Source organism: Anser anser (genome assembly GCF_964211835.1).
Source record: "Anser anser genome assembly, chromosome: 13".
Taxonomy (NCBI): domain Eukaryota; kingdom Metazoa; phylum Chordata; class Aves; order Anseriformes; family Anatidae; genus Anser; species Anser anser.
Genome location: NC_139734.1, coordinates 10856869 through 10867798, shown reverse-complemented (window position 1 = coordinate 10867798; position 10930 = coordinate 10856869). Strand labels below are relative to the sequence as shown.

Sequence of the window (10930 nt, the reverse complement as noted above, 5' to 3'; positions counted from 1 at the left end):
AGTCATTTCAAAGTTATCTCTTTCCTAGCAAGAATAAATTCAGTCACATTGACCTGTCTTGACAACAAATCTTCTTAAAAACCTTGAACCACCTTGGGTACTTAAAGTTGCACCCTCTCTACAGTAAAACTAACTTACCTGTGTGGTGCGTATAACTGTGGACAGAATTCCGGTTGTGCAGTAGTTATTACAGAAATAATCTCACTTCCTATGATTTGTATTCCAGCCCTTTGCTGATGCATCTCTGTGTCCTTGTTGCTTTTCCTTTTACTGCAGCCATGCACAGAACAAATGGCTTCAGAGATTTTCCTGCACTAAGCTCTAAATACTTTCCCAGTCACTCGGAGCACTGCTTGGCTGTTCCTTTCCATGGGAATTCCCTCTTTCCTGGCCTATTACACTCCAGAATTCCCAGTTAAGTCGTCCATCCATAGACTTTAAAAAAGATGTATGTTAGTGATGGAAACAGTTGTAAGATCAAGAGGAGCTACTCTTGAGAGGAGGAGGTTTAAATATCTGCTGCCCATTGGAAATGTCTCACAATTACCCGAGGACTTCCAAGACTCAAGCCCCAAAATCCCAAGCAGTTGATAATCTTCTCAACTGTACTGTTTTCGGGGAAGAGTCTGCAGGGAGTTAATTAAAATGCTGAGCGTCCTTCAGACTTCTAGAGCCATTAGAGAAGTTAAAGGGGGACAAGAAATTGGTCCAGGACTGTAAGTGCATGCTAGACAATTCACCAGAAAGTCAAACTGACGTTCCCACAAAAGCACCTGGGGTCACACAGGCATTATAGCCAATCGAAGCAATCTTAATGGCACGTTTGGCTCTCCTCGTTTTCTCCTGCCTTTCAGGTAAGACTTCGATATGTTAATGAAAAACATCTTCCTCCTTCCATTGTGAACTGATGTATTCATGGAATCAGTGCTACCCTAAACTCATTATGACACAAGGTTGTTAGGCTTCCCTAGTGCTGAGTAAGAGCTCTTACTCTGTTCCCCATGCAGTAATTGAATTTGTTTCCTAACAGGAGTTTAGCTTGTGATGTAACTCCCAGATTTTGCTTTCTTCTGGTTATCACTTAAAAGTACAGGTGCTAGTTTCACCTATCATTCAATACGGAAAATTTTTTGTTATTACTTGGAAGTGATTATAACTTCATCACAGCCTGTTATTGTCAATTGGTAATTCCACGCTGCCAATCACCAAGCTTTGTTGCACAGTCACTGGACTGTAGAGATGATGGAAGACAATTGTGCCCAACTCTGTCCTGATTACTCACAGCTGCAGAATACTTGCAGAGTACTATAAAGGCTGTTGATATCTATTGCACTGGTCTTCTAGTTTATCTTTGTGTGCCAACATTGCACTAGCCTTCTGCTTTTTAGTGCTTTAATAAAATTAAGCCATCTGAAGTAACCTTAATGACTTTTGCAAAAACCCAGTTGTCTCCTAGTTTTATTGCGGAAAGTTATGTAGCAGTTATTTAGCCTTCTCACAGAAATATATATATTTATATTTGTACACACACAATTTTATAGTCTCAAACAATTGATGGTTCTGTCATATCTGCACTGCCATCATTGTTGCAACCTTTCAGACCACTGAATGTAAATCACATTCTTACCCTCCGGGGGTCTCTGTGGCAAACTAAAATTACTCGCAGATTGTGCTCGAACAGTGCCTATCAAGTCAGCTGACAATGCAAGAAGCATATCATCGTTCTGGTTGCACTGGCACGTTTCCAAAGCTACACCAACTGCAGTGTTTTACAAGGCAATCTGTGGTTTGTCGAGGCACCTCTGTTAGCTGTCACATGCTTGCTCATAACCATTGGGTTCTCCTGCCTTCTACCCCCTACTGATGGAAATCCCTATTCTGGTTTTTAAGCCATCAAATCTCTCTGCAAACATTATTGGCTTTGTGGCTTTGGGCTTTTTAGATTGATGTCTTACAATAACATCATTCCAGGTAATCAGTGGAAGGCACTTCTCATACCATATTCTGCCAACATTTACCTCTCTCTTTGCAGGAACATTTGGAAGTCCAGGCGGGTATTTTGGCACTTGGAAGTTGTAAGCAGGGCACAATGCTAGGTCACTGGGAAGAAGGCAGTGCAGAAAGAAGCAAGTTCAGAGTAGCAGGTAGTACTGGAAGTTCTCCCTGTGGGCTAGTAAAATAACGATCCAGTGGAAATGGATGCCATGATCCTGGCATGATCCAATGGAAAGACACATGCAGGTTAGCTTCTCTCCTGCAGAAGCAAAGTGACTGCGATCACAACTTTTATTCATTTGTAAAGAAAGGCTATCATTAGACTGAGGGAATAAGAGGATCAATAAATGATTTCCACAGAAATTGGTAGGTAGATGAATGAATAGCACTGTTTTTATTTCACCCGCTGTTGCTTCCTGTGTGACTTAACAGCAGCAGTCTTACAGCTCACCTTTCTTAAACCTTTCAACTTTATAATATGTCACTTTTCACTAAAAGATCAAACAAGGGAGGAATATTTGTGTGACCTCTGGAGCCTTAATTCTCAGAGCACTCATGTGGGGCAGGTGGACTTGAACTGTGATTCTTATGGTGGCATTCACCATGTCAGGCTTTCTCTGGGATCCGTTTCTCCTCTCAGACATCCAGTGGAGAAATCTGGGGTCCACCCCTTTCCTCCTTCTATGAATTTCTAGATGTAAGTGGCTACAAGGCTATCAAAACATAACACATTTATTTCTGGCTTAGAAGAAAAAGTGTTTGTTGGGATATCTTGGTGTTTACAGCCTGTTTTCATCATCTATCCAGGATTGTTTAAAAAGGGCTGATGTGAAGCCGGTTTGAGGAGGCTCAAAGCACTGCTGATCTATCTTTTACTACAATGTCAGTAGAAAAGGCTGGCTGAATGCTGCCAAGGGCTTTAGATCTTGGTTCCACAAGCTCACAGTGGAGATCAGGTGAACCGCTGTACCTCATAGAGCGAAAGAAACTGAAACCGTGGATCTTTGCCACAAATCTACATGGCACATGGCCAGTTAAGAGCTGAAATAGGTCGGTACTAGCGGTAGGGAAGTCTGAAAATGTTCTAATCATACCTATCCCAGCAGGGCTCTTAGTGCAATGACAAGACAATCGTCTTGACAGACTGAGAACTTTCTTCTTTAAACTCACACCAAAACAGGGGAGTTCAAAAGGGTGGGAGGCTGAGGAAAAGAGGGAAAAAAGCTTTAACTCTGCTGATGTGGCTTCTTTAATTTGCTGTCAGTGATGCCACCAATGTTAATTCTGGCAGGGTTAATTATGAGAAATTAAAAAGCCGCTCAGAACAGACTGTACCCTTCGTACTCCAATAAAGAGGCAGCTCTGGCGTGAGAAAATTTCTTCATTAATATACATCCCCAAAGGGCTACCGCGTACAGCTTTCTGAATATGAATCATAAACTCCCAGGGACCCTGCAGGAAGCAGGGGAGATAGGATTCAGAGGAGATTGACTGTGTTACTTTTACTGCTTCAGGAGAATGACGCTCAGGCTGGCAGGAAATCACCATGCCAGTGACATTTGGAAAGAAGAATTTATTAATTTGCATGTTGGCATGTACAAGCTTTGAAATACAGCTTTAAATGTATTGCGTACAGACATTGCTGTATCAATGTTCTGTACGTCAGTCTGTAATGCATACAGCTGTTAACATGGAGCTTAGCATAAGCATTGTAATTGTTTACCATTTAGTATTTTGCAAAAATGGCTTTAGGGCAGGCATTTATTTCTCAGGAAAATTTCACCAGCTTCTCACTAACTAGGCACTATATACCCTTAACCTAATACTTTATACTAAATGGCAATCTGGTTACACTGGATACATTGCAGAAAGTAAACCGAGAGGAATACTGCGTACAAATTTTGCAGCTCTAAAATATAAGCTGAAAAAAAGAATGTGTCCCAAAACAATAATCTATAATTTATGCTAGTACAACTTGGCAAAGCTGCATTACCAAGCAAATATAAGTGCAAATGGAGCCAGAAAAAAAAAAAAAAGAAAAAAAAAAAGTGAAATACCTTAGTGGTATTAACTTTCAGCAGAAATAAAGCTCTATTGTTAAAAAAAATAAAAAAATTATGCACTCAGGCCATTTGCAGTGTAACTCTCTGATGCTGACAGGGTGTTCCAAAGTGCTGGTGCAATTTTGAAGTCCCTTCCCAGGAAAGGTATTATGATCTGTAAGTCATTACTGCAAAGAAAGCAGTTCAACAAAGTTAACTTACAGCACTGAGGTCTATAAGGAGGCCAGAGAATTAGTTTTCATAAGAAAACATGTCTTTTTTCTCCTGTATTATACAGCGAAGCACCAATATACAGTGTGTAACCTTTCATTCAAGATTCTCAACAAGCTTCACAAACATTAATTAATTAACCTTAATAGCAGCTATAGTCCATGAGTATTATTTTGAAATGTGTTGTAAATGGTCATTCAGAGGACTGATAAAAATCAATTGAGGTGGATCTCTAAGGAAAATGAAACAGATTATTTATAGCAGTTGAGAGTACTTGAGGACAACCTCTTAGGAGAAGATGTTACTTAAGCAGATTGCTTTTTCAGGCAGGTTTCATTGTAAATTGCTATTGCCATTACCAGTGTAACTTGGTGCAGGAGCAGTTTGGAATATGGTGTTATGACTTGCGGGGAAACTTCTGTGCATCTGCAGTCACTTGTTAGCGTGCTGGGATCTCTGTTTTGGCGGCTCTTTCAATACCGAGTTAACTCTGCTAATCGATAGTCTTTTGTTTTTCTAGTTTCTTTGTTAACATGGAGCTAGAAGTACAGGTAGACAAAGCGACTTGCACAGGACTGCCTAAACGCGACGTGATGTAGTACTGCTGTGACTGAGGAACAAAGTCAGAACACCCCATTGCCATTTTCTTTGTTCTAATGTCGGAATCCCACTTTTCACCTATATAGCTAAACATCTGCTATCAAAACTAAGGAAAAGATTAGGTATGTGCTATAAAAATGGCATTTCCTTTGCCACTGAAAAATGACTTTAACATTTCCAGGAATAAAGACCTCCTTTGTTTTTTCTGATTCTAATCCCTGTCTCCAATTTCACCTTAGAAGTGTGTGTCCCTCCCAAACCCTGAATCCCTGCTGTCACCAGCTGTGCATTTGTTGGCAGAAAGCCACTTATCAATGTTAAGGATGAACTTTGAGGCTCATTGAATCATTCATTGTAATCCTCATGTAACAAACATAACATTTCAGCAAGATTTCTAATTACCTTTTTGACTGTTTTTTTCATAACGCCCTGTTGCTGTTGGAATGGCTCTGATGGCATACACAGAAATAACATCAGACTGTAAATCTATTGACTGGAGCAGTGGTAGGAAGAAAAAATGTAGAAGGGGGAGAAGGTCACTTTTATAATTAGTGTAATATATCAATGTGCTAGGAAGCTGAAATGGAAGAAGTTGTTAGAAATGGAAATTTGACTGAAAGGGAAAGTTCATCTGTGCGTATCTTCTTCCCCGCTTCCCTTCTTCTACCCTTACTCTCCAGAGCAGCCTGTCTGACAGCTCCTGGATATACTGTTCTCATAGCCTGACTTTGCAACCCAATACGAGGGTTCATACCCAGCTGCAGGACAACAGCTTTAAAATATTCACATAGCAGAGGTGGGCAGTGTTCTCAAATGACTCCAAACCACTGCTTCCAAAACCCTGAGGTGAGCAAAGCAGCAGGACTGGGCTATGCAACTGTCTTCACTACATCCCATTTAGGTCTGCATAGATCAGTTAAAGCCCCGTTTGTGCCCAGACCTTGCTAATCGGTGATCACTGGCCACCCCGTAGTTCCCAGCTTTGAAAGGAAGAATAGCACAATGTGCAAGTCTGAGATGCGTGGTGAGTATGGTCAGAATCTAGTCAGGTGAGATGAGCATTAGGTGCTGGCATTGATACGCACGGTATCCATTGGGAATCAATATACAGGCTACTGGGATAGGGAATGGATGCCCTAAAACCCTTTCAAAATCTTTTGATTTCTAACAGTCTTTCCCAGACATCAGCGTATTATTTAGGCAAAGATCATGAAAACTGCTCTGTTTCCAACTGAATTTTTCATCTAAAATGCAGCTCACTTGCAACTTGTTACTGTCTAAAGAGAATGCTAACACTGCCACATTTCCTCATTAGCTTTGCATAAGACAGACTCCTGTGTCACAGCTGATGGAGCCTTTATGAGCCTTTTAGCCAAATGACTGATGTTTCCCTCGTTATGTCAGATCTGAGGGCACTGCTGGCATCTTTCTTTATTCGCTGTCTAACACCATCAATCGAGCAGCTGCCATGCACCCATGATCAGGCTGATTATTAAAATGTGCTCAGGAGGCTGCCGACACCAATTTTCTTTCATCTGAAGAGGCCAATATACACTGGCTCAAGCCGACAGTTATGTACATGGAATATTTAGTGCAGAAACCAGCAGGTAAGACTGAGGCTGATTCTTTACAATCTGGATCCAATCCATGGGAATTATCATTAAGATGTTGTAGAAACAATGGGAATGTTTTTGTTTTCCTCTCCATTTTTAAAATAGGAATGTGGCTCTCTGTTGGAGAGTACTTTTGCTATGACAGTCCTTCCTCTTGCACCCAGGTGTCCCTGGTGAGGAGAGGTCACAGCCATTGAAGAGCTCATTAAAACTGAGTCTTGCTAAAACCAGCCCCTTGTGTGGTTGGTCACCCCAAAGGTTTATAATACTAGTTTTGCTCTGCTGTTTCTTCATTCACCAAGATGTCAGTCTCCTTAAGGGAGACAGCCCCTGCCTTCCTCATGCTAATAGTAAAAAAAAGCCTTCTGCAAACAGTGTAGTTCAGAGCCATGGGCTGACCCAGCTTGTCAGGGATTGATCAGGAGCTCAGGCTCACCTGGAGCTTCCTTTCCAACAGCAAACACAGCAGCTCGGCCACGCATGCAGGTGTGCAGCTAGGAACTCTTCCGATAACCCGCTTTTGCCTTTGGGGTCTCTAATCTTGAATTCTTCATCTCCAAATAGTAAGTTCAAGTCGTTATTTCTATTGCATTTGTCATGGTGGTATTTAAGGATGAGCTGGGAGGAACTGATTGTTTTTTGTTTGCATTTATCCCAGGGTCATATGTTTTTTAAAGGAATATTTTAAGTTCAGTGTTTATCAAATGTAGTTTTCTTTTAGTACAGCAGCATGGCCACGTGTGAATAAAGGGGACAATTAAATCCATGTCATAGAGGTTTATACATAGGTTCATGTGTATGTAAGTGTAGCATAGGGGAGAGGGAAGGGAAAAGTCTTGTCTGCGTGTCTGAGCAAATGAGGCAAGGGGGGCTATCATTCTAGAAAAAAAAGCAATATTCAGCCGTCTGTATTCCTTGGGGATGGAGATCCCTCACAGCCCCCATGATAATCAAAACCACTGTAAAGCTCTCAATACTGCTAATTAGCTACATAACACTGCAGAGCATTTAACACTTTTATTGTCTGTCTCAAGTTCACACCCAAGAGGTTATTTCTCTTGAAGAACGCCTTCTCCTTAGGGAGAGTGACTAGAAAGGGCCAGATGAGAGCAACTGAATTACAAGACGCTGAGCGTGAAGCCCCGGTTACTTTGAAATGGGTTTTGTTCCTGAGCTACCAGTAGGGTTTGCTGCGAGAGCTGGTGTAGGGACTTGTCGTAAAGAAGACAATCACAAAAATAATGTTTATGGTTTCATATATCCAAACAGCTGTGTCCGTGTTGCCTTTACGACAGAAATTTTGTGTGGCTGAGGGTGTGTGTGTGTCTGTGTATGGTGCGTGCGCTGAAAGTTCAAAGAACCAAGTCCCGTGCGGTTTTTAATCTTGTTCTGTGAACACTACAGAATCAACACAAATTCTAATAGCAAGATATTATGTGGTATTAAGTGAATACATTTTTCATGGCCCACCTGCTAGTGTAACTAATTAACAGCCATTCTCATTAATTACATTGATCAGGATCATAAAATAATTTCAAATTGCTGAACATGATCAACAGGAGTAAAATGGTTTCACTTTAATCCCTTAATGATTTTTTCATGATTAATCAAACAAAATATATGTAGTTATTTGATCCATTTTTTCTTCTTGGAACTGCAACTCAGGGCAATTACAGTAGACATAAAGTTGATGCAAACAGAACTACATTTCATCCGGTAGCTAATTAAGCAATAAGGCACAATAGGATAGGGGGGTGTGATTGTGAGAAAATCACCCCCCAAGGAGCTTAATAAAAAGTACACACGAGGACCTCTGCTCCCCAGGAACCTGATTGTCTTCCTATAACCACATACCCTGCAATTGCCTTCTTGCTAGCAGGAAGTTCTTTAAGATTTCATACAAAACTGAATTAAGGGGGAAAACATCTTGCCACAATCTGATCAGAGAAATGCTGCGCTGCAGTTTGTGTCTAACTGTGAGGCTCACCAAATCTGATACCATTTACAAGTCATAAATACACAGTCACCAGCTTCTCCTGCTAGTTCCTTGGATGCTGTATAGATCTCTTTGACAGGACGTAGCTCTTTTTTGATGAGCAAACAGAGATGGCCTTCCTTCTCATTAGCTTCACACAATTGATAAACCATGAACTCAGGCTGTTGAAGTGGACTTGATGTTAAATGGTGGTGCTTAAGCTATAAAGGAGCTTCATTATATGTATGTGCACCAAATAACATGGGAATCCCGAAAAAGGCTCGCAGTGATGTTTGTCATTTATGATATTGTTATTACTCCTTGTTATCTGGAATTACAGAGACATTAACGGTGTTTTGCATGATCACAGAATTAGAATGGTTTATAGCCGTATTGAGATAGCAGCGTGTTTCTGTACATGGTAATTCATAGACGTTACGTAGATATATTAAAAAAAAAAAAAACAAAAACAATTTCTGATGCTTAGTTATGGGCACACATGCTCAGTCGCCCAGTTTTGGAGACCCTGATGCTTGGGTGCCTCCCAGAGACTGAAGGTTCGCATCTTCTCTTGCGGAGAAGCAGGCCTGGTAGCCACCGGTGTCCCTCCCTGTACCTGGAGGAGATGTGGCTGACTTCTGCTGGCTCCCTGGGGACAGGAGCTGGAGGGGCCATAGGGGAGCACCTGGTGTTCCAGCCACCCCCTCCAGCCCAGGCACCTCTGAGCGGTGCCGCCTCTGGGTGCCCTGGGGTGGGCTTCCCCTGGCCCTCCGTGCCCTCAGGAGAAAGCAGGTGGGGTGTTCTGTATTCCTACTGGTTCTGAGCAGCCCAGCTAATTCCCTGACTTGCTTCTGTGAAAACTCCACCAGCCAGACGCTTTGTACTTAAGGCTGCTTGGAGATTTTCTCCTGATTTGATGGCTTGCGGTTGGACTTACTGTGGCTTACCCAGCAACAGAAATACAATAATGTAGTCTGTCATGATAATGCTTTCTGTGTGGTCATAAAGATCCACGGTATTTAACCTAGTTTTGCATGAAATAACTAGATTTAGATCAATCACAGTCATTTTGTAGAAGAGAGAGAATATTAACTTGGTCTTGAAATGTGATTAATTCCAATTTGCTGTTTTCAAAGATAAGCGATGCTCACAGTCCTGTTAATTAAAAAATTTGGAGTTTCCCATTTTACTTCATGCACTATTTTTTAATGAAATAAGTTTGTCTCTTTCCTCCTTATTATGACTGATGCTTGGCTCAACATGCCACAGGCTTCCTGAAGGAAAAGTAGTGTGTACTTGTTGTGACCCTACGAAATGAAGATAAATGGTCTTATACAAGATGCATTATGGGCTTTATGACATGCATAAATATATAGTAGATTGTATCCTTTCCATAAAAATGTTCTTAGTTTTCTAATATTGTGTTTTAATGGAGTTTTGTTAACAGGATGACAAATAGTAAAAATATGTAGGCACTGAAACAGGGTCTCGGATTTGTGTGCTGTTCGCTCACCTGTCAGCAATTGCTGCTTCTCAAACAACAGTCTGACTTGACCTTGCTAAATATTCATTTCATGTCTCCACCACTGCTTGATTAAGTCAGGCAACTTTCTGCGTGTAGCTGCACTTGGCATCAATCTGACTGCCATGTGGAAACACTTTTTTGGTCAAGGTTAGGAATGAGCAAGACCTTGTTAAAAACTAAACAAGCATGGGACTTAGGAGATTTGCATGGTCTAGAAACACCGGTTTCTTGTGAGAACTACTGGTTTCACATCTTATCTCTAGTCCACAGCAGTTGTCAGGCTTGCATTATATATTAAAAAGAGGAAATGTCAGTTATTAACATAGTGTAAATGCCCTAGCTAGGAATACAAAATGACCTTTAAACTAAAAATAGCCAAAAAGGGGAGGGGAAATAAAATGTAAATTTACTTTATAATTGGCCTTAGTATTTTTATTGAGAGCATTTGGATTTTACATCTTGCTTATGTTGCTAAGCTCAGCTGCTAATAAAAGCGATGATGACAAAACCAATAATCGTCCTTTAAAAAGAAGTTTTTCTGCAGGGTGAGCGTATCCAGCACGCGGACATGCGGTGCGTTTTCTGTTTGCTCTCATGATGCTCAGTCATTACATCTAAAGCCCGGGCTGAAAACCACCACGACTAACAAGCCGCGTGGTGCTGAAGCCCGAGTCCCCCGTTTTTTGCCAGGCGGTGGGGCTCATTCTGCACGTGCAGAAAGTTTGTGCCTCAAGTCCTTTGCGGTGCTCAGCTGAGTCACGTTATCTGACAGCAGCTTAGTGTCTGATCCCGTATCTTATTCGGGAAATAAATCTTAAAGCAGACTGTGTGTTTTTATAATTGGATCATCTAATTATTGTAATTATTCAAGAAGGCAACAGGGTGTAAGAATGTTTATACCTGTAAATATCCAGGTGTTTTGATCTTTTGAAGTAAGCAGCAGTCAGAG

The 10930-nt window shown here is 41.2% G+C and overlaps 1 protein-coding gene across 13 annotated transcripts in view; it reads left to right on the top strand.

The window, feature by feature from the left end:
- Positions 1–10930, top strand: part of AFF2 (ALF transcription elongation factor 2) — a 426609-nt gene that overhangs the window by 146820 nt on the left and 268859 nt on the right. Inside the window, exon 1 of one of the 13 annotated variants that reach the window (XM_083797146.1) lies at positions 6504–7044. The exons of the other annotated variants lie outside the window; for them this stretch is intronic. The gene's annotated coding sequence lies outside the window, so the exon portion shown is untranslated. Of the gene's footprint in view, positions 1–6503; positions 7045–10930 lie in introns of those variants that run through there. 13 annotated transcript variants of the gene reach the window in all.